Source organism: Scleropages formosus, chromosome 5 (genome assembly GCF_900964775.1).
Source record: "Scleropages formosus chromosome 5, fSclFor1.1, whole genome shotgun sequence".
NCBI classification, from domain to species: Eukaryota; Metazoa; Chordata; class Actinopteri; order Osteoglossiformes; family Osteoglossidae; genus Scleropages; species Scleropages formosus.
Genome location: NC_041810.1, coordinates 22844111 through 22868354, shown reverse-complemented (window position 1 = coordinate 22868354; position 24244 = coordinate 22844111). Strand labels below are relative to the sequence as shown.

At 45.2% G+C, this 24244-nt stretch overlaps 1 protein-coding gene across 2 annotated transcripts in view; it reads left to right on the top strand.

Annotated features, from left to right (window-relative positions):
• The first annotated feature begins 1936 nt into the window (after positions 1-1936).
• LOC108942194 (neuron navigator 3-like) overlaps positions 1937-24244 on the top strand; it is a 207489-nt gene continuing 185181 nt past the window's right edge. The window contains exon 1 of one of the 2 annotated variants that reach the window (XM_029252127.1): positions 1937-2112. The gene's annotated coding sequence lies outside the window, so the exon portion shown is untranslated. Of the gene's footprint in view, positions 2113-2256; positions 2296-24244 lie in introns of those variants that run through there. The other variant, XM_029252128.1, reaches the window with a different exon arrangement.

Sequence of the window (24244 nt, the reverse complement as noted above, 5' to 3'; positions counted from 1 at the left end):
TACTGATGTACATCAGTATATTTATGCAGGAAAACAAGTGATTTTTACCAGATTTGGCACATGGCCTTATGAAGGATTAATCAAAGAAAGATCTTTCTCTGAAATGATATTCTGCAGGATATTCCGCATATTAAAGTGATTAAACCTCCATTGAAGCATGGAACTATTCCCTTGGCCAGCAGACAGAAGACAGGAGGGAAATGGTGGAGACACACCGCAGGACTTGCTCTAAATTCCCTCCCAAACTGGGATCCCTGAAGGTCAGTGATGATCCAGCTGCTGTGTGACACTGACATCTGGATGCTTTCTTAGGAAGGCAGAGGGCCAAATGACAGGTGTGCAGTTACCCCTACAGCAAATACACTGCAAAGGTATCCCTTAACTCCCTCCAGTCATTCTCAGTGTAACAGACTGGCTCCTTCCACACACACACACACACACACACACACACACAGCTAAGCAGGGATCGAACCCGTGTCCAGTCATGGCGGCCATGTGCTGCGAGACACCATATCAACCTGTCCAGAGTGTGAATTCATCCCCACTGTTTTCATTGAGGGGGGGCACGGTGGTGCAGTGGGTTTGACCGGGTCCTGCTCTCCGGTGGGTCTGGAGTTCAAGTCCCGCTTGGGGTGCCTTGTGACGGACTGGCGTCCCGTCCTGGGTGTGTCCCCTCCCCCTCCGGCCTTACGCCCTGTGTTGCCGGGTTAGGCTCCGGCTCCCCGCGACCGCGTATGGGACGAGCGGTTTCAGACAATGTGTGTGTGTGCGCGTTTTCATTGATTTATGTATTCTTTGCTCTTCTGTTTTTATACATTAAAGGTTAGGGTCAGTACAGGGTCAGTTAGTTCAGGATTATTTAAGTTTACAGTACATACTAGGTAGGGAAGCGCTGAATGAGCCCAGGAAGACAGCCATACTGTATTTTATAGAAATCACTGGAGGGAAATTGCCTTGTTATAATAACTAATGTTAACTTTTGCAGTAATTGTGTTTATTTTAATGTGATTTGGGGATTTTTTTTAGCACACAAGTGTCAATTTTGGACTGGGGAATCCATTATTATTACCATTGACACTAATCGTAAGCACATCTTCGAGTTATGAGAATTCAGCTTTTTAAGGGTGTTCAACTTTCAGGAACAAATTACCCTTTTTTTTGGGGGGGGGGGGGCACAAATTTTCCCCGGGACCAATCTATATAGCAGTAACACGGTAAGAAACAGTGTAATTTACGGAAGGTGACGCTCAGTTAACAACATGACATGTTCATGCTCCGAGCAGCTTATTTTTCCAGGAAATCGCTCAATATTAGCAACTAAGTCGATTTAAAGCAGTGAAAAAATCATGCATAAATCCTGCACTCACTCAGTGACATTAAGAATAATAAGGGGGATAAAATGAGCAGTTCGCGTTCATCTCCGTCTCTGCAATATAGGACAAGTATGAACCGCATCCGCTTATGATCTCCTTCCTTGCAGCCAGAACAGTTCGCGCTTGTGGAACCATAAGCGAAGGATCCCTATTAACTCATTTACAGAGCCGGGATTCAGGGAATGAAGCCCGACCAGCGGTCCAGCGGTCCTACAGCAGGAGCCGCACCGCAACCGAGAGCCGCCGCGGAGGCTGTGACCCCAACGCCACCTGCTGCTCGTGGCACGTTAATATTAATTTAACACGTGCAAGTGATTTGCAGCCAAACTATTTTCCGTCTTTGAAATGCCCTCTCACGTAAAACATCCATTTTCTGCTCAGAACCGCACTTACTAACTTGGGCAATAATGTGCCGTCTCATGTTTGTCAGCGAATTCACCGGAAAAAGAATGACTTCATTGCGAGTGGTGCAGCGGCGCGCGCGAGCTCCGCGTTCCGGTGGGGCAGGGGGGTGTTCCTTTGGCGCTGGAGCGAGCGAGCGAGCGAGTGAGTGAGCGCGCGCGCGGCTCCCAGTCGGCGCTCAAGGAGCGGCGAGCGCGCGCGGTGCCGGCGTTCGCGTCCTCCGCGGGATTTTCACCCACGGTGCGTCCAACCCGCGTGGCTCCTTTCCACGCAGAGCCGGCGGTGGAGGCGCGCGGAGCAGCCCACGCGCGCGCAGCCGCCGCACCGGGTGCCACAGGTAAGACTGCCGGTGCTGGACGTGCTGAGACTAGAGCGAACTGACACCTCGCGCTGAGGAGCACCTTAGACTAGTGGCGCGCGCGCGGATGGCTAACGTAGCGGGCTGAGGGGCGACGTCGGTGTCGCGGGATTTCGCGTCGCATCACCTGCCGAGTCCGCGAGCCGCCGCCACACATGACAGGTAGGACGCGTTAACGGTAACTGAAGCGTCGGTCAGTCTGTCAGAAAAGCTCAGCTTTTTTTGTCGTCGTTGCTCCGCGTCACTCCGGACTCCCGCCCGGTTTCGGGAAAGAGCGCGAAACGGCGTTGCGCGCACGCGTCTGCGTAACTATCAGGCTGTGAGGCGCGCGCGAGTGAGAATTTCCTGCGTGGCCCCGGTCTCGTGTGTGTGAGAGGGAGAGGGAGAACCTGCCTGCGCCGCGCCGTCCTCGTGCCTGAGAGCTCGTTCAGCCCGCGCGGCTGCCCTGTGATATTGCAGTATTAATAAACACGGTGCGTTTCCGATCGATCAGGCTGCGTCTCTGACTGACGACGTGAATTGGTGCCTCGCGCTGGAGAACAGCACAGCGGCTTTTCTTAACTTGGCTACATTACTGTTCACTTCGTTTTCATAATTTTAATGTAAACAGATGTGGATTTTCCTCCTTTATGCTTGACCGTTACTTACATCATCATGACACGTTTGTCCAAGGTGATTTACACTGATTTGCTCATTTACCCAGCACGGTTTCCTTACTCTCAAATGATCCGTACCTTGATCGAGGCTGTTGCAGCAGCAGGACGTCCAGATGACAAGGTGAGAAACTCTTAACAGCTCCGCCACCTGCCGTCCCACTTCCAGTCATACACGTTACAGCAGTAATTTTCACACAAGAGGCACAAAATGTGCGTTGACCAGTTTTACTCCCAGTGGAACATGGGTCTTCTTCCTCGTGCCTTTTCGGTGCTACCACGTGGTATACGGCAGAGTAAAACCTCAACGCTTCTCCTGCTTCCAGCCATGAGCCGAGCCAGCGGAAATCCCTTCTGGGTCAGAACCTCACACGTGTTGCTTCTAGTGTGTGAGTGACGGAGAGAGAGAGAGTGTGTGTGTGTGTGTGTGTGTGTGTGTGTGTGTGTGTGTGTGTGTGTGTTCCACTGCTGTATGAATGAGTGACCCATTGTAAGGAGTGTATCTAGCAGTGTGAGTCACCACGATGAATAAGGTGTGTGGGTTCATAACACTACATGGAGTTAGTTCATAGGAAGCTGCTTTGGACAAAAGCGTCTGCTAAATAAATGAAAACCACATCGCTCGTGCTACCGTACGCTGGAAGCCTGACTCGATCAGCGTTGAGGTCTCCACGCGCAGCGCTCCATGTTTGGCAGGACCTTCCTGCGAAGTACGTAGTGTGTGTTTTGAACGAATGATACCGTTAACGTCGTATGGCTCGGAATTACCGGGAAGTGCGAGGTGAGCGTGAGCCCGTGTGCCGAGGATCCTAGTCGAGTGCACGGCGATCAAGCTGTTCCCATAATAAAAGATGAGATTTGCGGGTGGCCCTGAAGATATCTTTTTATGAACATGTTAATGAGCAGAGTCAGTCATTCATTTGTGCATCAATCAGGCCTTTTTGTAATTTTCCAACACTCGATTGATTAATTATGCCTTGAGCTGCACCTGGATAGAGGCCAGATGCTACTCCGGTACATTAGTGTGGATTTGTCTGGGTGATTTGGTGGCTGTTGCGCATATCAGTGAAGCTGGTGTCTCCGTCTTTCTGGTTAAGGACAGTCAGTTCATGTGCGTTGGCAGAATCCCAAGACAGTTTGACATTTGAGGTGAACGTCCTGACCAGCGCGAGGTCCTGCGGTCAAGTCGGTATTCAGCAACTCCAACCAAGCCGCTACTGCGTCGGGTACCAGAGGCCTCAGCTGTCGTGGTTTTTCGACGAGACTCTGCCCAGCAAAGCTACAACCTTCCCCTGGACGCGAGGCTGTGATGTTGGCGTGACGTCCGTGTGTCTCCCCACGTTTGTTGGCGCTGGTTCAGAACCAGGACAGGACGCAGACTCTGGACACACTTATTTGACACTTGTTGCAGGGGCGTGATAAATGGTGGCGTGCAAGAGGCCTCCAGGCTGTCAGGATGACGATTTGTCCCCTGCGACGGAAAAGCGCCGAGACGGTGGCGCTGATGGCCTGTGAAGTGAGTTTTTGTGACACGTTGTGCCCTCGTATTGCATAAATATGAGCAGCTCTGGGAGGGAGCGTTTTTCCAAACAACTTTGATCTTGGGACACGTTTGTCATCGGTGCTTGAAATGTGGAGTCTTTGTTTGAGAAAAGTGGTTATTTGGAGTCCCAAGACAATTGGTTGGCTATGAGAGGGACTGCTGCTGGGATTGTACTGCACTGAAGCTACGTGTCTTTGGGTAACAGTCATTTAATAGTTGTGTAACTTATCTCTGTAGTTCTTTTGTACAAACTAAAAGTGTCAATATGTGTCAGTGTCCATATATGTGAACGTGTGGTACATGTGGACCACACGTTCACATATATTGACATTGAGATGTGATTGTATTACAGTTTAGAGAACCTATACTGTACGGACAGTCCCCGGATTACAAACGAGTTCCGATCCTAAGTCTTTGTCGGATTTGTACGCAAGTTGGAACGGTTAGGTACAGTTAGTATCTGTCAGTCAAATGTTTGTCTTAGTATATACTGTAGTGTATGGTCTACTTTTCTGTGCATAAAAAAACATTAAACACTTCCAGAAACACTAAAACATCTTTAATATAACAATAGTAATGATGTAACAATGTAATGATATGTTACTACAGTATTTATAGTAGAGAGAGAGAGGAGGGGGAAAAAGAGTGTGTGTGGGTATTAAAAAAAAAAAAAATTAAAGAAACTTTAATGTTTGCTTTTTTAATATCCATTGGCGGTTCACTTGTTTCCGAGTGCTTTATTATTTCCACTTTAGTTCTAGTTGCGATCGTTTTCTTTGATGCGTCACCATCGCTTGCATCACACCTACGCTTTCATGCCGTGGTTAGGAGGGTAAAAACCAAAACATTATAGGCAAATACAGTAGTGCACATGAGACACGTAACAGCAATGTGTCCGACTGAAAGAAAGAAATTTTGGTCCTACCTTGGGCTCACGTGCCCATGTGCGGACGAACCGCTTTAGATGCGCAATGTTTTGGTGTGTCGCAAAGTAGTGCCGGTTTATTGCGAATCGTTGTATGTCACTCAAATTTTTAATGTAATAGGCTTTACGGGGGGTGGTTCGTAACTACAGGTTGTACGTCAGTTGGACGTTTCTAACCTGGGGTTTGCCTGCATGTGAATTACGATAACCCATAAGCTGCGTACGCCACCTGTTTGACGTTTATCACAGGCCCATACCATAAATGAAGCCAGTGAGCTGTTGAGCGGGGGCAGGGATGAAGACTATTATTTAATTTGTCAGCCTCTGATTTGGAGGTGTACATTTAGCCAGAGGAAAAAGCACAAGGTTGACCCAGTTTCTGGTTACAATTTCTGGCTACCTTTTTAATGTATGTTGGAAGGTCTGCCTGGCCTGAAACAATGGTACCTTCAGGTCAGTCCCAAGATGGAGATGGAAGTATTCAAACAGGCCCCTTGGAGTGCAAGGTACTAAGCCGTTATTGCGGCAGTGGAGTCCACAAGCTGCCGTTTCACATGAACTAGGAACGTGCATCCCACAGCTGTCGTGACTGACCGATGTCCTACTCGTGCGTGGTGTCTCCATGGAGAAATACATCTGCTGTAGCACATGATTGACCCTGTGGGTCTTTTCTGTTATTTGTAGAATATCAAGCAAGAGAAGATACTGAGGAAAGCGCTGTGGAGTCTGCGTTACAGGCTATAGTGGTCTGCGTTTGCTTTTTTCGGATCATGCAAAATGGGTCTGCTTAAAAAGTGAAAGATGCTGCATTTAAAAAAAAAAAAAAAAAAAATGAAGTTTGCTTCAGCACATGATGCGTTGGCACCCAAGGCCAACGCATCATGTGCTGAAGCAAACTTCATGCAACCGATAGCTGCAGATGGGTAGTGAGTAGCAAGATGATTTTCAATACTGCAGAAATGGATATTGAGCTTTGCCAAAGCTTACCAGGCTCCTTGCAAAATAAGCCTGACCGTTCTCTTCTTTTTGTCGTGCGAGTGTGTCAAGAGATAAACTGTCACTATTCTGAGTCTTGCGGGTTTTGTCAGCACGTTTCCGGGGACTGTAGACCCCCTATTAACATTTTACAATGATTGATTTCCTGCTGCACCAGTTACCCTCGTGTCCACTTCCTGTCCATTCCCTACACCCACTTAAAAGTTCATTTGCCATCTTGTCCAGCTCCTCAAACTTAGTCTGGATCTCAAAACGTGCGTGACATTTTATGGCACCTTTTCATCATTTCTCTTCCCTGGTTGCTTTGTGTGTAGGATCCAGATGGTGGTGAAGAGTAGCACAGAGGGAAGACGGAGGTACTGAAGAAAATGGAACGTTGTTCGGTTGGATATCCTTTATTCGTTGACATTTTGTAGAATGTCCTCCCTCTTGAGGGGATCTTTTTTCACATGGAAAGTAGCAAACGTGACAGTTAACACATGTTCCGCTGCCACCAGCCGCACAGTTCAGATTAGCTGAAATACAGAGGTGTGATGGTTTGTTATTCTAATTGTTTCTGTGCCTCTTTGAACTGGCATTAACATTAGAGAGCTGTGCAAATAGGTGCAATAATCGATACTTTAGATTGAAGCATCAACCAAGCAACTAAGATACCAAGAGTTACTCTTTGTCTGAGGCAGCATGGCGAAGCGGTAGGTCCTGCTCTTCAGCCGTGACTTTGGACAGGGGCTCTGTGTGTGGAGTTTGCATGTTCTCCCTGTGTTCGTGTGGGTTTTCTGAACTCTGGTTTCTCTGAAGATGTGTTCCAGGTGAACTGCTGATTCTGATTTCCACTTTGTGTCTGTCTGTGTGTGTGCGCACATGTGCTTCCCCTGTGATGGACAGGCATTCCATTCAGGTTGTACCCTACCTCATACCCTTTGCTCCTTGGATAAGATCTGCCCCACCATGAATCTGCATTCGACAAGTGATTATTAATAACAAATGGCTATATATCAGTGAATTTGTTGGTTTTCATAAAATGTCAATGCATGCTACACCAGACAGGGCAATTGTGTAAATGTCTATACTGCTGGAACCCTTGCAAATACATTGAACGGTTTTTGATTACTGAGTCATACAGGATTCAGGAGCTTATGGGTCAGGAAAGCATGCTGTACTTTCAGGATGCATCTGCTCTGTGGTCTGTCAGCTGGAAGTTGAGAACGCATCACGTTCGACTTGAGTCGCAGGTGAATTTTGATTTTGATTCTGAGCCCCTGCCAGTGAGGTTTTAAGTCCTACTCGCCCATTGTATTAACCTCCTGCCCTCCCTCACACCCGAGTCCAGCTGAGAGGCTGCCAAAGCAAACTGTAACTACAGAGCATGTCCTGTTTCCTTTGCAGCACACCATGTAGGTAGCGTGCTGTTAGGTAAGGAGTAGAGCCCTGCACCAACCCTGGTAGAGAACAGTCTGAAGGAGACAATATATGTGTTTTGTGCTACTCGCTTGAGCCACGCAGGTGTGCACCCTCCACCCCATCTCATTTTGCACTCAACATGTGCACCATTGCTGTGTCACTAGGGTGAGCTTGTGTACAGAGAAGGTTTCGCTGCCAAAGTGCTGCCCAGGTCTGAGCAGAGCAAAGCCAGGATTAAACCATGAGGTCTGCTAAACGTGTCACGTTCTGTGCAGGGCCTGCTTGGCGAGTGCTTGCCGCTGTGCCGTGGGAGTCTAATTTGGGAGCCGTGTTTACGGCAGTTGTAACGCATTGTGGGAATTAAATTTTACTATTGCTCATAAAGTTTGTCGGAGATGACAAACACTACCAGGCCTGCTTTCTGAATGTAAATGAAGTTCCTTTTCAAGTGAATAATGTTAAGAGCAGTTAGTTACAGCAAAATATGTAGAAGTGCAGTGCTCCAAGGGATGCACATGTGGGGTAAAAGTATGTAAAATGTCTTTCCTGAAATCTCTGGAAAGGTCTTTTGGATCCTAATGTGGAGGGAACCACTTTTTCATGAAAATGATTCCCTTGGAACAGTGAGTACTTTTCTCACTGTCTGTGTAAGGCTGTTTATGTTGACTTTTTTCTTATAGTGGAAACTGTTTGCCTTGAGTCCCCTTTCAGTAGCTTCCCCCCAGTCACATTAGAATCTGAAAGCATTGATTTGACTTTCTACTGTGACATACGCATCTCTTTAATGACTGCCTGATAACCAATTTCATAGGTTCTTTGACATTTTGACTCTGCTATTGTGTACCGAAAGGTTCCTTCATTGCAATTCAAACACCAGTTAAACTCAAGGTGCTTCACTGAAGCTCTTGTCAAATTGCTTCGTTTGGAATGAGATTGGATTAAGGGTAAAGGGTGCGAGTCAGAGCTGGGAGACGGCTTCACCTGTGCCGCATTTCAAACAGGTTCTGGTGCTCCTCCGCAACCCTCTTGATCATCTTGGCAGATCTATCATGTTTTATTTACTATGAGCTATATCAAACCCTAATTCTTAGTCTACCTCTGACTGTAGCCTGCTTTTATTTTTACTGCTTTGCTGATATGCCATAGAATGTATTATTCAAAAATTTTATTATGGTGACTCCAAGTGTCCCATAGTGTATTCCCATGTATGGCTGTGTATGATCACCCGATGATGAACTGCTCTACCATGGAGGGTGTACCCTGTGCCTCTAGATCGCAACCTCCCTGTGCTGGACAAACAGTTACTGACAGTGGATGGATGTACAGATAGACGTGCATAGTTAGGTATATGAGCCTTTATGTACATGACTGTCCTTTAATTTTTTTACAGTTTTGAATAACCTTATCCCAGAAATTCCTACATTTAGAGGCTGCTAAATTCCACATTGTCATTTTTATTGGGGGACAGCTGAGTCACCACCCTCAACTAAAGTGCTTTAAAAGTTTTTGGTAATTGAGGAAACTGGTTTATGGTAAATGACTTTATATATAGGGTATAGGTTTGTCGATTGGCAGTAATCATCTCCAAAATGGCAAAATGTGGTATTTTTAAACATGAAGTTAGTAACGCTTTAGTACAATATTCTAAACCACCAGTGAAGCTGAGAAGGCAGTAAAACCGTAAGAATATACAGTATCAGGCCCACTGCTATTCCTGCCAAGTTATGGTGATCAAGCTTATTTGCCTCCTTTAGCTCTGTTTGTAAGTTAATTGTGATTCTATAAAAATGACACAGTGAAAAGCCTTGTTTCTTGTCCTTTTTTCTCTGCATTCATCACTCTTATCCTCCAGGCTCTGAAGTCAGTGTGGTTGCAGAATTGTAAACTTGCCTTTTGTGAACTCCTTAAGTGACAGACTTATAGATAATGCTTTCCATTAGTGTGCCTCCTACTATGTGTGCATTCTGCTTTTGTGTCGCACTCTCTTCTCTCCACAGAAAAAACAGGTATCAGATGTGGCTACGCACCTTTTTCTCACGCACACAGAAGTCCTTAGTGAATAATGGGTGTAAAGGAGTTTGGTTTCCTCTCTTTTTAGCTCTTTCAAGGAACACTTCCCAACAGGCCAGGGGCTTCATTGAGCCCCTTCATTGTCTCTGCATCTACAGCTCCCTATTTTCTCCACAGACATAGAGGAGTAATGTAGCTCCGTTATAGAAGAGGGTGTAGCTCACTGGTACAGTGAACACTTTAAGTGTCGTAATTTTAATCATCAGCATCTCCAGACAGGGATCACCATTCCGCTCTTGCATCCTTGAATGCACTGCTTCCACCAGCAGGTGGTGTAGTGGTTAGAGCTGCCTTGTGCACTTGAAGGGCCCAGGATCAAATCCCATTCCCTACTGTACTATTTTCCAGGCACTGACCCTAAATTGCTCGGTTTGAAATGACCAATATGTGTAAGTGGGTATATAAATAGAAGTTGCTTTGGTGAAAAGCTAAACCAGTTAAACAAATGTACTCTGTTATCCCTCCATTACTTGAAATACAACATTAGTAAATTCTTCTTGAGTCCTTTGGAGGTACAGACAGGAGAGAAATGTGGAAACCCCACCCCCCATATGAAGAATCATGTTGATGCTGCATGTGGACTGAATGGGTAATGATGCCACGTCAGTGCCAGCCCCCCCAATGGATACCCAACTGCCTGAGCTCATCAGAATTTCCCTTAGCCTATGGTTTTGTCTCCCCCCCCCCCTTCTCCCCTTCTTTCCCGTGATTTGTTGCCCGGTTCTCATGTGGCTGCCAGCAGCTGCCAAGCAATTTGTACTGACCTTGGTCCTTGGGCATATTTACCCGGCCACAGTTTCCATTGGCAGAGGGCAGACCCATCTGGGACGGCACACTTCTAATCCTGGCCGTAAGGCGGCCTTCAGCGAAAGTCTGTATTTACCAGTCAGGCTTGTCATTTGGACTCTGCGTGATGCGCACTGGTCACCGAGCGCAACTGGGATCTGTCGGCATCATTTGCGTCATTCCATTTGGTTCTCTGTGCTAATGTTCCACAAAATGCCGTCTGTGCCATCATCACCAGGACTCCTCACTTTAAGGCCCACTTTTTTTCTGTGGGCCTGGATTCATGGTTCGGGCTGAGCTGAGACTCGCAGGGGCTCCGACTGGTGGGTTTTGTACCCATGTTGTTAAGGGGAACAATGCTTTACATTCTTTATACAGTTTCTTCAATCGAGTTTATTGTACTGCTAGAACCAGGAATATTAGCTGGGAAACAGTAGGCTGATACTGACAGACAAATACCACGTCTCCCTATATGGCAGGCAATTTATTACTGCTTAGTAATCACATGCTGGGCTGCAGAATGTGAAAAAGCAAACAACAATGCAGAATTCTGATTAACGCACGGAATGGGTGCATGTTCGCCGCAGTAAAAATAACATCCATTTCTGGTTTTCAAGTGCTCTATTTGGAGATTTGTTACCTTCTGCTGCTGTACTGAGTGTTCATATCCAGCATCCTGTTCAAGGTCATTTTGTGTTACGCTTGTTTTATTGAATGTAAAGGTGCATTTCTTAAGATGCCTATCAGTCATTGTTTCTTGGCAGTGGGTGGGAGGACAAGGGGTTTCCTGGTTTTGCACACAAGAAAAGAATGTGCAACCAACCGCATAACTTTTTCTTCTAGGTGTGTTTAAAAGGGAAGTGTGTTTCCAGAAGGTCATTAACAGTGGTTTACGGGTGTAGATTTATGGGTAGTTTCCCTCATTACAGCTGGGGATAATGATACCAACCTCAGGCACTTGATGACTAGGGACTGTGGTGCTGATGCTTGCTTGATTGATTGATTGATTGATTGGTTTCTGTGAGAGTATCTGTAATAAAGCCAACTAGACTTCTCCTGAAAGTATGTTTTAAGGATGCCAAATTGTTGAAAATGGCAACCAGTAAAGTATGTGGGACATGAACACCTGAAATGGGAAGCCTTTCAGTTTCACTTTGCCAAATTCATCCATGAGCTTTGCCATTGCACCTTCTCCATTTACATTTATTTATATGACAGATGCTTGTTTACCAAGCGACGTGACTCGGAGCACACGGCTTCGGTGTGAAGAGTGAAGCATCCACATGCATGTTGACTGTGATTTTGAGGTCACAGATGGAACAAATGGAACTGCATTTTCCACATTTCTAAATAGACTCGCATCACTGTCTGATCTCTTGTGTTGAATGCAGTATTTGGTAATTGTGAAGCATGACCCCTGTTTGTTTTAATGGGGATCCAAAGCAGAGCCATAGCTCTGTGTATTTAGGAATGCATGATGAAAACTACCAACTCTCTCCAAATAGACAGCAATATAACCATAAATACTGCAGCTAGACTGGGAGACAAGTCCTCTGGTTTTGTTTTTTTATATCCCCTTGTATAATTTCTTTGAAGATCACTCACTTGGCTGCATAGTCTTTTGCAATCATTTATATGAGCTTATAGGGACAAAAAAGAAAGGATCATTAGCACATATTCAGTAACAGACAGTGTTTTGAAATGGTGTCTCTCTGATGTATTTAACCCAGATGTTAAAGAATCCGTTTAGAATAACATCCGTCACCTAAGGCTTACAAATTACTGTAGGTAAAACACTGGATGCTGTGCAGAGTTTGTGCTGAATGCCCACACACAACTTTGCAATGTGGAAATGTTGATGTTTTGCCATTACAACATTATGGAAATTCTTCTTGCTGGTTGAACAGTTACTAGGCTTAGATGTGGTCCTACAAACAGTTATGGTAAGTAAACCCTTTACAATAAGTAACCTCTGGGTCAAGTTGCATGGCCATTTACTGCAGTGTGCTCACCTCTGACCTCCAAAAGAATGTTGGGTATTGGGTGGCACTGTGTAGTGGAGGTGACAAATATAAGAATGTGCAACATAGTGTGTGCACACACACTCAGCAGTGCAGTTGTATAGGTGTGGCTTTAGGGGCCACAAGGGGATTTATCCCTCACCAGTGTTGACACAGTGTGAAATTGCGCCTCTCTAAAAAGTCTTGCCACCTATGAATTTTTAGCCACGTGGCAAAGGTTTAAAGTTGTCGCCACGGGTCTCTGGAAAGTGATTAATCTGACCGGCTGGTTCAAGGTGGCAGAGCATTTTGGTCCTTCAGTAGCGAGCACTCTGCAGGAAGACATTTTATATATGTGGCATAAAACAAATCATCTGAACAGAGCTTTGCTCACCAATAGCGGAGAGTCCCCTCATGCTCTTTTAGAAGTCTGTGTTGAACTATTTACCGAGCATTTATTACCCCAACAGCCTAATTACTAGACATAACGTCTCCCCTGTTGGCACTTCAGAGAGCACGCGTGGCTCTGAGATTTATGTGGAATTCCCTCTGGAAGTGGAATTGTGCTGCTCTGGCCGTTAGGAACCCATTCACGCTGCCTTGACTTTGATGGCAAATGACGTGGCCTGTCAATACTGCTGTCCTCCTGCGTTGTTTGGCTGCGGGGAACCTATGAAAATTCAATTGCACAGGGCCTCTGAAAAAGAAAGTTGAAGAGATGGGACCCAAGGCAGCTCAAACTGTGTGTGCCTGCCTGCGTCCAAAGACAAATGCACTGTGTATGACTTTTAAGGACATTTAACTCATCTGTATACTTTTTACGTGCTCCTTTTCACTACACTGGCTCCTTACCTTGTGAACGCATCTCAGACCACAAGTCAGTTTGTAACTCTGTTCTTAACTTGAGTCACTTCCACCTGTAAGTCATAAAGTTACTGTTTGTTCTGGTTGCAGGACTGAGGGCAGACTGAAGGTCAGTCTAGAATGGAGCTTTATTTGTGATATGTTTAAATGTTATGTTGTGGTCATCTTCTCAGGGTCTCCGTCCTGCTGGGGAAATTTTTAAGTGGCTGATTGGCGAATGATGAGATTTTGTACATGTGTTCTCTTGCTGCAGATGTCCTTTCATTTATTATGCTCAAGTTCTGTTCAAAAAAAAAAAAAAAAAAAAAGAAGAAAAAACTAACACTACCATTAATTCACCTATTATCAATGACTGCTTGTCCAGTGGAGGATCATTGGTGTCAGGAGCCTATCCTGGAAACAGGAGGTAGAATGTTGCCTCGACAGAAGGCCAGTCTGTTAGTGGGACCATTTTTATTATTGTGCACATAAATCTTGGAGCCATGTGTGCTGAAGAGGGAATGGGGAGACATTATGTTGGGTCTGAGATGTGCTCATTTTTTATCGTTCGATTTGTAGAACAAAAAAAAATCAGTATAATGAAACTTATCCAACCATGCCTAAAAAAAAAATTGACTTGCACATTCTGTGAGTGAAGCAGAAGTGCAGTATTTTAGTTGGTGCCTCTCTACCATTGGCTGTTTCCTGTTGGTTTTCTCTCTTTAATATCAACTGGATTTTTGAATATTTGTTGCCGTCTACTAGACAGAAAGAATGTACAATTAGTTTCCGAAACTTACCACCTAGAAATATACCCATGAATTACCTCATTAAGTGTCTGATAATCATGAAGTGTTTTATAATGTGCTGAAATTACGGATGAATAGTTACATAGGTGTTTTACAGTGTTTAGGAAAATGGCTTTGAGGTTTTTGGGTGGGCTGGGAATGCATTATTTTCACCATATAAAATTATGGAAAACAGGCTTACGCTTTGACATCTTGGTATCTGCGCTATTTTCCGGAATTAATTAATTTTGTTAAGCGGGGGATTGCTGTACTAGCAGTGGAAGCAAACAGGTCACATGGATGTCAGATCCTCCTCCAAGCAGTCAAGTGTAGCTCTGACATCGACCGCTTATTAGATATACAGACATAAGGCAGTAAAAAAAAAAAAGCCTGATATGAGCTTGCCCTTCTTTATATGCACCAGTGGACCATTCACAAAAATACTTCCTTGCTAAGTAATTGTCGGAGGAAATTTTCTGGCGCTTTGCATGCTGGCTTCAGTTCCCAGTGCCTAACAAGAATTAGCAAAGGGCAAAAGCAGAAATTAACTCACATTTTCATTTTAATGTTCTTCTCAGGCTCCAGGAAGAACGTGCTCTGAAGGTCGTGGTGGTGAACTTTCCTTAACACCCTGCCTAAATTCACCATACATACAAGGCAGCTGGTCAGGGGTCATGTTCCTGCTGGATTAACTGGTTGGTTACCTGGAAGATGTCTCTCCACCAGGCTTCTTGTAGGCTGGGGGACATCTTCAGTTGAGTGTGTGTTCAGTCAGTTGCTATTGGATGTGTGACACAGAACTGATAACCCTGTGGTTTATGGTCAAGAAGACGGGGACTTGTGGAGGTGACCAAGGGAGTCAAATTACATTCTTTGTATTTTTAAAGTGAGACTGTAGTTTTCCTTCAGTGTACCATGGTTCATTTCCAGCTCCGAAGTCGATTTACGCAGCTTTTCCTTCACTTTGTCACTTGTCATCACCGTTAGGTGTGATCTACCACATACTTCAGTTTTATGTTGCGGAGCATTGAGATTTAATGCATGTTTCCTTTACTAAAGTGTTGAATTTTTCTTTTCTGTTGGTAAAAAATAGTCTTTCCACTGGAGGAAGTTATGTACTTTGGTCCTCATTCCCACATCTCGTCCTTGAGTCAAAAATAAAAAAACGTAAAATATTTTATTGCTAGGACTGCTGTAAACCAGCTTCTGTTTGTAAACTGTGGATTATTAATGTGTCTCAAGGTAGACCACTGTAACTGTATATGTAGGATACCTGTAAGTATACTGGTAGAAATGCTCTCAGTGAAACATGGAGGTGTTCCAAAGGTATGGAGATAATGGAAAATATAGTAAGGCATTAAGAGGCCTTGTGGTTGGCTCTTTCAGAGCTCCTGAAGAACATCTTCATGGAGCCATCTGATTACATCAAATGTCTTACATATGCATTGCTCAGCAGCAAGCTGGGCTCTTTTCAGCTTTGGTGTAAAATCCAACCTTTAGCAACTAACTTGTAGACCTTTTTCTTGAGTGGAAGGGGACTTGAGGTTTAACATGACTGCTTGAGAAAGACCTAATCTGTGCCATCACACTGTCTTCCCCAAGGTATAGGCTTTGCCTTCAACCAGGTGCAGGGGTTATACATTTATGATCAGATGAAGGGAAGAGAAGGTGTGTAGGTGCTCTTTACTTCACTTCATATTCTGTGAAAAAGGCCCTGGTCTCCGTGTGAATTTTGGCTTTGTTAGTATTTCACCCTCAAAAATGTCGATATCCTTACTCTGCAGATATACTAGAAAAGTTCATTGTCTGAAAAGCACTCCCCATCTTCTCAGCCAGTGTGGTTCCTCCTGTGGGCAAGTTAGAGGCTTAATCTTCTCCTGACAGATGAAATAGGGAAACTCTCCTCCTTCGTTTTCCTCGCTGGTTGAATCAATATGGCTTTCGACTCCTCTTGTAGAACATTCTGGCATCCTTACCATGCCAGTATTACACACGTCGGGTGGCTGGTCTCTCAAACTGAGCAAGTGTGTGTTGAAGCATTCCATGGTGAAATCGGAACAGCTACCCCTGTCCGTGCCCATGCTTGCATGTCCATGAGACCGTACAGTTACAAAGAGGTTTGTGCTGAGATGGGGTGACACGAGGTCACTGCAGGACTTGTAATTCTGAGCATAGCTGGAACAGAGGCTTCCTCCCAGATTTCTTCAGGTGTTCAGACATAATGGGACACCAGCAGCTGACACCCGAGGGATGTGACTCTGTAGGAAACCAGTTGGCTTGAAACAGAATTGTGTCAAAGTAGAGGAGACTGATTTGAGTGATGTATCCAACCACTGAGCTTTACACTGGGTCCTTTAGGTCTTTGTGTTGTGGAGACTGGTTTTGTAATGTTTTTTTTATTTAAGCCACCCAAGCCAGAACACCTGTCATTGTTTACTGAGGAACGTTGTAGAATCATCTGGAAAAGGCTGGCATGCTCCTTGCTGAATGCTGCTGTTTAGCCTGCATCTGCTGGAGAAGGTGAAGCTCTACTGCATTGTGATTGCGCTCGGCGTGCAACTTCCATGCGATTTCGCGTATTTCCATGCATCTCAACCGTACCCAATGGTGGCAAAAGCACACTAGGAAGAATTGGGTGTGTAGCTTCACCACACTGAATTTTTCCTACAATGTTTTCATAATATGCATGCAGGGTATTTTCGGAGCTCAAGGCCTTAGCTGTTTGATCTATGCCATGTGTTGTAAACACAGTATAAAAGCAGCTGCCTCTGACCCCCAAAAAGGCAGCTTTATTTGGTGCGTGCATGGCATTGCTGGGTCCGCTTGTTGCTCGCATCATTTCAGTACTCTGCCCACTGATACACGACAGGTGTTCCTCCTTGAGCCAACGGGACGTTGCAGTGGGGAAGTGAGCATATTCATTGAATTTGTCAGTGTGAGAATTCTCTCCAGTATTTATACATTTATGTGCTTAGCAGATGGTTTTTTGTACAACTTCAGTTTTCATACTTTTTGCTCTATAGCCGGATATATGAGGTGGCTTGCCTTTATTTATCAGATGGATCTTGCATTAGTCTTTTTCCTCTTTTGTCGTGGCTTTGGTGATCATGTGCTGAGTGTCATAGTTGAAATTTTGATGGAATACAATATTTCTTCAGTTCTGTTTGGTCTCTCAGATATGCAACCACCACATGAGTTCCCAGAATTGAGCAGTTTTTATTTTCAGGTGCTTGAACCAATTGAAATCCAAGTTGGCAACTCAATATGTCATGGGAGTTTTTTTTCTTATTCTCCGCAATAAAGTTAGACAGCAGTGTAGTGATGACAGCTACAGGAATGAACCACAGGGAAACCCAGCACAACAAGAGCAAACAGTTGAGTTGGGTTCACTTGAAAGTTTATGCCCCAGGATGGCAGAAGAGTCCCGCTCTTAACACTTTGCTCAGGGTATGTGTTTCAACAACGTGGTGCCCCACAAAATTTGTTGGCCATTTTAATCAGCTTTTGGTTCTGTTGTTTCAACACTGAGGAATGAGCAAGAGCTGGGAATTGGCGTACATGGAGGCAAAGACATTTTCCTGGCCATGCGGTTCCTTTGTTCACAACCGCATTTTATTCATCTCCTCCGATGGTTCCCTCAGATTGGCTTCAACAAATGAAGATGAGAGAATGATGTGCGTTTTGAGTATTGACTTTGAAATGTGTACTTTGGAGGGGGGGGAATGTAATAATATGCATGTTGGGTTCAAATTGTGTCCTTCGTTGTAAGCAGTGGAGATGAGATTTCAATGAGGCTGGCACACGTCATGTTCGGGTCCTCCTCTTTGTGGGTTGAGGGAGGGGTTTATGAAATATTTTGGCCCCCAAGCCAGGTCACCTGGAAGAGCCATGAAGTATTGCCTGAAGTTGGGTGACATTGCAATAATCCCCCCCCCCCCCCCCCCCCCCAGATGTGCAGGGAAAAGAAAGAAGACCTTCGCACATCTCAGAACATTAGAGAAGCCCATATACAGTAAGGAGGGGAGGGTTCCTGCAATGATGTTCGTTCCAGAACACAGGAACACAGCTTGTGCCTCTGGTGATGTTGGGCGTTTGTTTCCATAGAAACCATTATTTCCCTGTGTGGCTGTAATTATTTGATCATCTGCTCTGACTTGTATTGTCTTTGAGCCCTTGTTCTTGGATATTGATTTCAGGTGTGTATCAGTGCCACTGGGCTCTTTATGTTCTTCCAGGGAAAGCAGCTGCACTGGGCCTCAGCGGCAAGCCCCGATCCCAAATTTCCATAAACCATCCAGAGTATAGATCCCTGCCTGCCAGACATCCAGTCAATTTGTCAAGCTGCCATAAATGCCTCTGGTTGCTTCCCAGCTGTTGAGCTATCACGCGTAGAAGTGATCAAACAAGCCTTGGGTTGATTGTTCTGATGTGATGCGCCCTTGGTCCTCCATACCAGATTAAAAACTTTGCACCCAAGTTGCAGTGATGGAGCAACACAAACACGTTTTGGAGTCTGGCAGAAAATGCTTTACCCTGCAGGCCTTGCTGGAGTACCGTGCATTATCACCCCCGAGTCGCCAGCTGTAAACACGTCATGTTTTGCCTGTCAGCCCCCAAACGGTCTGTTCACGCAGGCTGCTTCCACAAAGTGTCTTGGATTACATTCACAGCATGCGCTCAAGGGTCTGGCGTGAGGCTCTAGTTGATGAAGTGGGCAGTTGTTGCCTATCTTTACATTTGTTGCTTGCAGGCAGCAGCGCGAGTGTGGAGGATGGTGAATGCATTTCATGTTAGACCTCGTGAGACCCAGATCCAGGTGTACCTGATCCAGCCTGACAGTGCTCAGAACAACAGGTGTCCAGGTGGCTACGTCCTGTTGCCTTGGAGGGATTCCTTTTCACTGCTTTTGGCAAAGCCTTCTTGGTTTGCTCAGGGAGCATGTAATTAGGGCTACAAACAAACAAGAAGCTGGGCGACAAACGGGCATCAGTGCTTCCCCACTCTGAGCGTTCTGGCCGTCTTGCATGGAGTCTTTGCCGATTGGCCCCTTTGCAGACCTGACAACTCCGTCGTGGTGGATCTGCTCAAAGTCCAGACTGGGGCAAAAGTTGTCGTGCAGGCCAGTTGCCTACAGATGCCTATTCATCATCTCAACCAGCCTTGTCAGGACATGTTTATTTTTGTGGATTTTGTGGCTCACGGAGGACAGCTTTAGCGCTGCTGTGTCAGTTCAAAGAGTGTAGAATATGATGTATCTGCTGTATTTCGAGTTTGGCCCTCCCTAAACTGGAAACGGGGTCAACTTTTGCAGGGTTTAACTTGGTCAAGTGGCTCCGTCAACAGCTCAGAGTGTTGACGGTAAGATAAATATGAGGAAACGATCGTCTTGTTTTCATGTGGGTTTGTTTTTTGCGGTCTCTTCTTGACAGTTGCATCTCTGCATTTGGTTATATGCTCCATAATTTATCCATTTTCATTTTGAAGATATGATCAAAATTCAAGTTCAACTGTTTGATGTCTACACTTTAACAATTAAAATGCTTATTAAAAATGTAGAATGATTTAGCAGATTGTTTGACTTGAGACTTTTTTCCTCATTCAGTTTCCAAGGGAAAATGCATCAGGTCAGTAACATTTTCTAGTGGTTTTTATACCTGTGTAAAACTTTTTAAATGTGTCACCCATTAACTTTATGATCGGTAAGCATCCAGCTGCTCTGGAGAAAGGGCAGTTTCAGTTGTTGCCCGGCTTTTTTTTTTTTTTTTTGTCTCCTGCCTCCTTCCCCTCACCCCACATTTAAGAATATCTTTCTACCCTCCAATTGCCAGACTTTGTCTGCAGTCTGATTGGTGAAACCACGTCCATGTAAGCCTGAACTGGGCATCATGTTTATGCTGGTTTTCCCACAAATTTGAACTTTTCTTGAAATCATTGTGGGGAAGTCATAATTATGATGTCAGGGAAGGGTAGACGACAGATTCTGTCCGTGGCACCCGGTGCGGTGGCATTTGGGGCTGTACTGTACTGTGCCACTCTGAGCCAAGTTGCTTCCAAGGAACAACACAACCTCTAAAAGCAGAGTTTTTTTTTTTTTTTTTTTGTTCCCCCCCCCTTCACCCCCCTTGTTCTCTCTAATTCCCGTAATATCTGTCCGTGGCGGTTGTATTCCTGTTTGTGTGCGAAAAGGCCGATTGCAGCCCTTCCTATTTTTGTCAGGCTTGTGAGAAAGTTTGGAGTGTTTTACCATATTCCCTGTAACGGCCTGTCGAGAACAAAAGGTGGGGGAGACCAGAGGAAATACGACTTTAATAGTTCCTGCCATTTAGGCAAAGTGTTTACCCTGAGGCTCCACTTGAAGGGGAATCGCGTGGATTGCGCTCCTCTTCCGGCAGGTTACTGCGGCGCTGAAGCCGACTCAAATGGAAGAGTTCTGCTCACATCTCGGCGTAAGCTGCGTGCTCACAATTTATAGCCCGGGACTTGCTGCAAATGTTTGCCATGCTTCCCCCCCATGTTGTCAAAATCGGATGACCAGTTGTTACTTGTTGTTGGATAGCAATGTGAAATGAGTCCTCAGTCTATCTCATACCAGCAGGAAAAGTGTAAGCAATTACTGAGTATCGTAAAATTGCATAGCGAGAAAAAAGTATGCACACCATCTGCTGACATATCACAGGCACGCTAAACATTGTAATTCCATGTTGCTTTTGTTAACAGTACAGGGAGAATTAAATTGGATTTTCATTGCTTTCGTTGGCTTTTGTTGTGAAATCTCAGTAAAATAAAAATGTACTTGAGGGATAGACATTTATTAGTTTGGTGCATGTAGAGCTTCATGCTGTGATTCTTCAAGCTTATCTATTGTACATTTTTGCATCAACTGTATGTTTCATGAAGCAGGTGTGCACATGATTTAGACTTCTGCACTGTGTGTGTGTGTGTGTGTGTGTGTGTGTGTGTGTGTGTTCATCACCTGAATGTTGGTCTTACAAGATGCTAGAAACAACCATCAAAAAAAAAAGAAAAAAAAAAACACCAAGGCCTAGTGCATCTCCCATCCAAATAAAGAAGCAGTTGCCAAAGCATGGAGCGAAACGATAGCAATCACCCCCGGAGGATCAGCAGGGCAGCTGTCCAGGCCTTGGCTACAGCGAGCGCTATAGTCTGCGTCACGCAGAACATTTCATTTCTCAATTGTGCAGCTGGTTTCTCCTGTTAAAGGGCCTCGCTGAAGCAGAATGTCTCGATTTATTTAATTTCTCAGTTGTTGGCCTCTTTATAACCTAATGACCTTAATAGGAATTGAATGTGTGTGTGATGACAAGGGCTTGGTGCGTGACTGCAGCTTGACGACTGCGCCTACAGATGACTGCCCATGTCAGATATGTGCAAATTGTGCTAAATTTATAGGTATCCATATTTGCAGTGTTCTGATGGCAAGAATGCAGGTAAAGCCAAACCCATCGATTGCAGGTATGTTCAAAGGCAGCGAGGCATGATTCGGACCAGCTTCAGGATTACGGGATCGGTCATGGGACGTTGGTGGCTATTTAAATAATACGAGGGAGATGGGTACTCTCAGCCAGCACTCTGCCCTCCAGCCCCTTTGGTTAGTTCAGACGCTACTCTACATAATTCTCAGCCTGGCAATAAAGTTTAAAGCTATTTGCAATAATGCAAAAGGCGGTATGTTGGCGGTGTTTTGGAAGCTCTGCTGTTTGTTAGTTTCTTAGCATTGATTTTATTGTATATGAATTATGGTTTCACTCATGGCAGCGTATAACCTGTGTGATCTCTCAAGATATTGTGTGTGGCTGCATTGAATAATGAGCCTATTTAGCCTCAAATTGGGATGGACAGTGATTTTTTTTTTCCTTTTTTTTTTTTTTCTCCCCCCATTTATTGAATGTTCACAGAAGGAAGAGAGGTTTTCAAACACTTAGTTTTATTTATTTTGAATTTCAATTTGTTGGCTTGCAGTCCATCCTTATGGTTTTTTTGAACTTGCTCTGTTACTCTCAGCACTTTGTTTTTGGGAAACACCCAACAGTTCTAAATGTAACCCAGCCTCCTCCTCCTCCCCCCTCCCCCTTGACCTCAAACTTGTAAATTTACAAGCGGTCAGCCTTTTTTTTGGGGATTAATCACTTGTGCAGGGCCTGCCCCTGTTTTAAGCAGCTGTGTGGTTTTGCCAGATTCCCTCCGCACGATTGCGGCTCCTCGGACCCTGGCGAAACGAGTGGTTTTTGCCGTGCGAAGAGTTGCTGCTCAAATTCCACATCCAGCTTCGAATGGGAACCGTCTCCCTCTTATGTGAGAGTCTAAAATACACACGGGAGGCTGTCGTCCAGACAGACTTTCCTCTTAATTTGAAGAGTTTCCCAACCCCCTAACTCAGACTCTTTCGGTGGAACTGTGTTGCAATTGTGGCTCCTGGGATTGTGTGTGTGGGGGTGAAGCACTGGGAGGGAATAAATCAACACAACGGTGCCAATCTCACGTTTGCAATGATAAGGTTTCCAAGCTCGATAGACCCACTCTTTTGCCGGTGCGTTGTCTCCCCCCGCCCCGTTTCATGCCGAGCTCCTCGGTGAGCCTGTGTCTGCGAACAGAACTGCTGGCATAGGTGGGCGGATGGGCCCCCTTTCCCAGAGCGTTCATGGTGCAGCATGTCTTCCTGGAGCCTGCGGAGTAAACGGTTCGGCTCGGTTGTCGCGAAGACTTTGTACTCAAGGCTTCGAGTCACCTTTGTCCACTGCCTGCTCACTGCAGAGTCAAGTGCTCTATTTGATGTATCTGATGTGTTGTCCACATATGGACTCATATATGATTTATTTATATACAAGGGCTGCTGCTTGATTTTTGTTTTCATAAAGATGTCCGATTGTGAGAACTTGCTCATTTTAAGTATTTTGCTGTGATAACGAATTCATTCAGATTTGTGTACAAAATTCTTCAGTGTACCTCCTGGCAACCTTCTGTGTACCGCACTTTGGGAAATGCTGGTCTAGGTATGAGCCGGGTAAGCCAAACACTTCCTGTTTCCCTTCGCTTTCTCTCTCTCTCTCTCGCTCACTCTTTTCCCCCACCCTCGGTATGGGTCCAACTTTGGCAGTGTACTATAAAGCTGGACGTGTGAGAGGGCAGACAAAGTGGCCTCATTATTGCCGCCATCCCCCCCCACCTCGGCTTGTGTCCAGGCGGCCTGTCGTCTGCTGACCATTAGTCATCTGTCTCTATCACCCTTCACACATACATCCTCTCACCCCTCCCAGCCCTGGCACACATGGAATTGCAGTGTTGCTTTACACCAATGCCCACCCCCAGTCCTTAGCAGTCACAGAAAGCCAGCTTTCAAATGGTATGTATTTATTTATTTAATTTTTAGTAAGATCCCTGTATCCCTATCCCTCCAGTCTATTTATGGATCTTTTCTGGCAATTTGGGACAAAGTCTATGGAATTGGAAAGGGCCTTTTTTGACCCATGGAAGTCGTTTACCTTGCCCTTTTTAAAGCAGAAGTACAGTAGGTGTTTGAAAGATTGTTTTGGAAATAAATCAGCAGACTAATGCTGCTGCTGTCTGTGACTGTGAATAAATTAAGTGATGCAAAGCTATGGCTTACAAATGGTGTGTGACACACCAGCAACGGCACCCAACTGCCTGCCACTTTCACCGTTATCCAAGATGTCAACATGGGCATCCACGTTTATTGAGAGGAAGGCTCCATGAGTGCATGGGCTGTTTTTTTTTTTTTTTTTGGCTGGATGCTTCCTCTCCGAGTATCAGTGATGAATATTACATGGCTTCGTTTGGAGGTTTCCAGCTTTCCACTGACGTCCTCGTTCGCTCTGGAATGGCTTTTTGCTGCAGTCTGGCAGGTATCGCCCTTCGGTGTGAAGCTGGGGAGTCTCCTAATAACCTCACCAGATGTGGAGAACGTAACAGTGCGCCACTGCTTATCTCATGGTTCGGGGTGTACATGCGAAAGTGCTTTTTTAGGTCGCAGGGCTGGGAAGGTTTACTAAAAGTGTGGTGGGAAATTTTCCGCTCGTTTGTTTGCTTCTTTAGTTAACGCTGTTATTACTACGAAGCGGCTTAGAAGT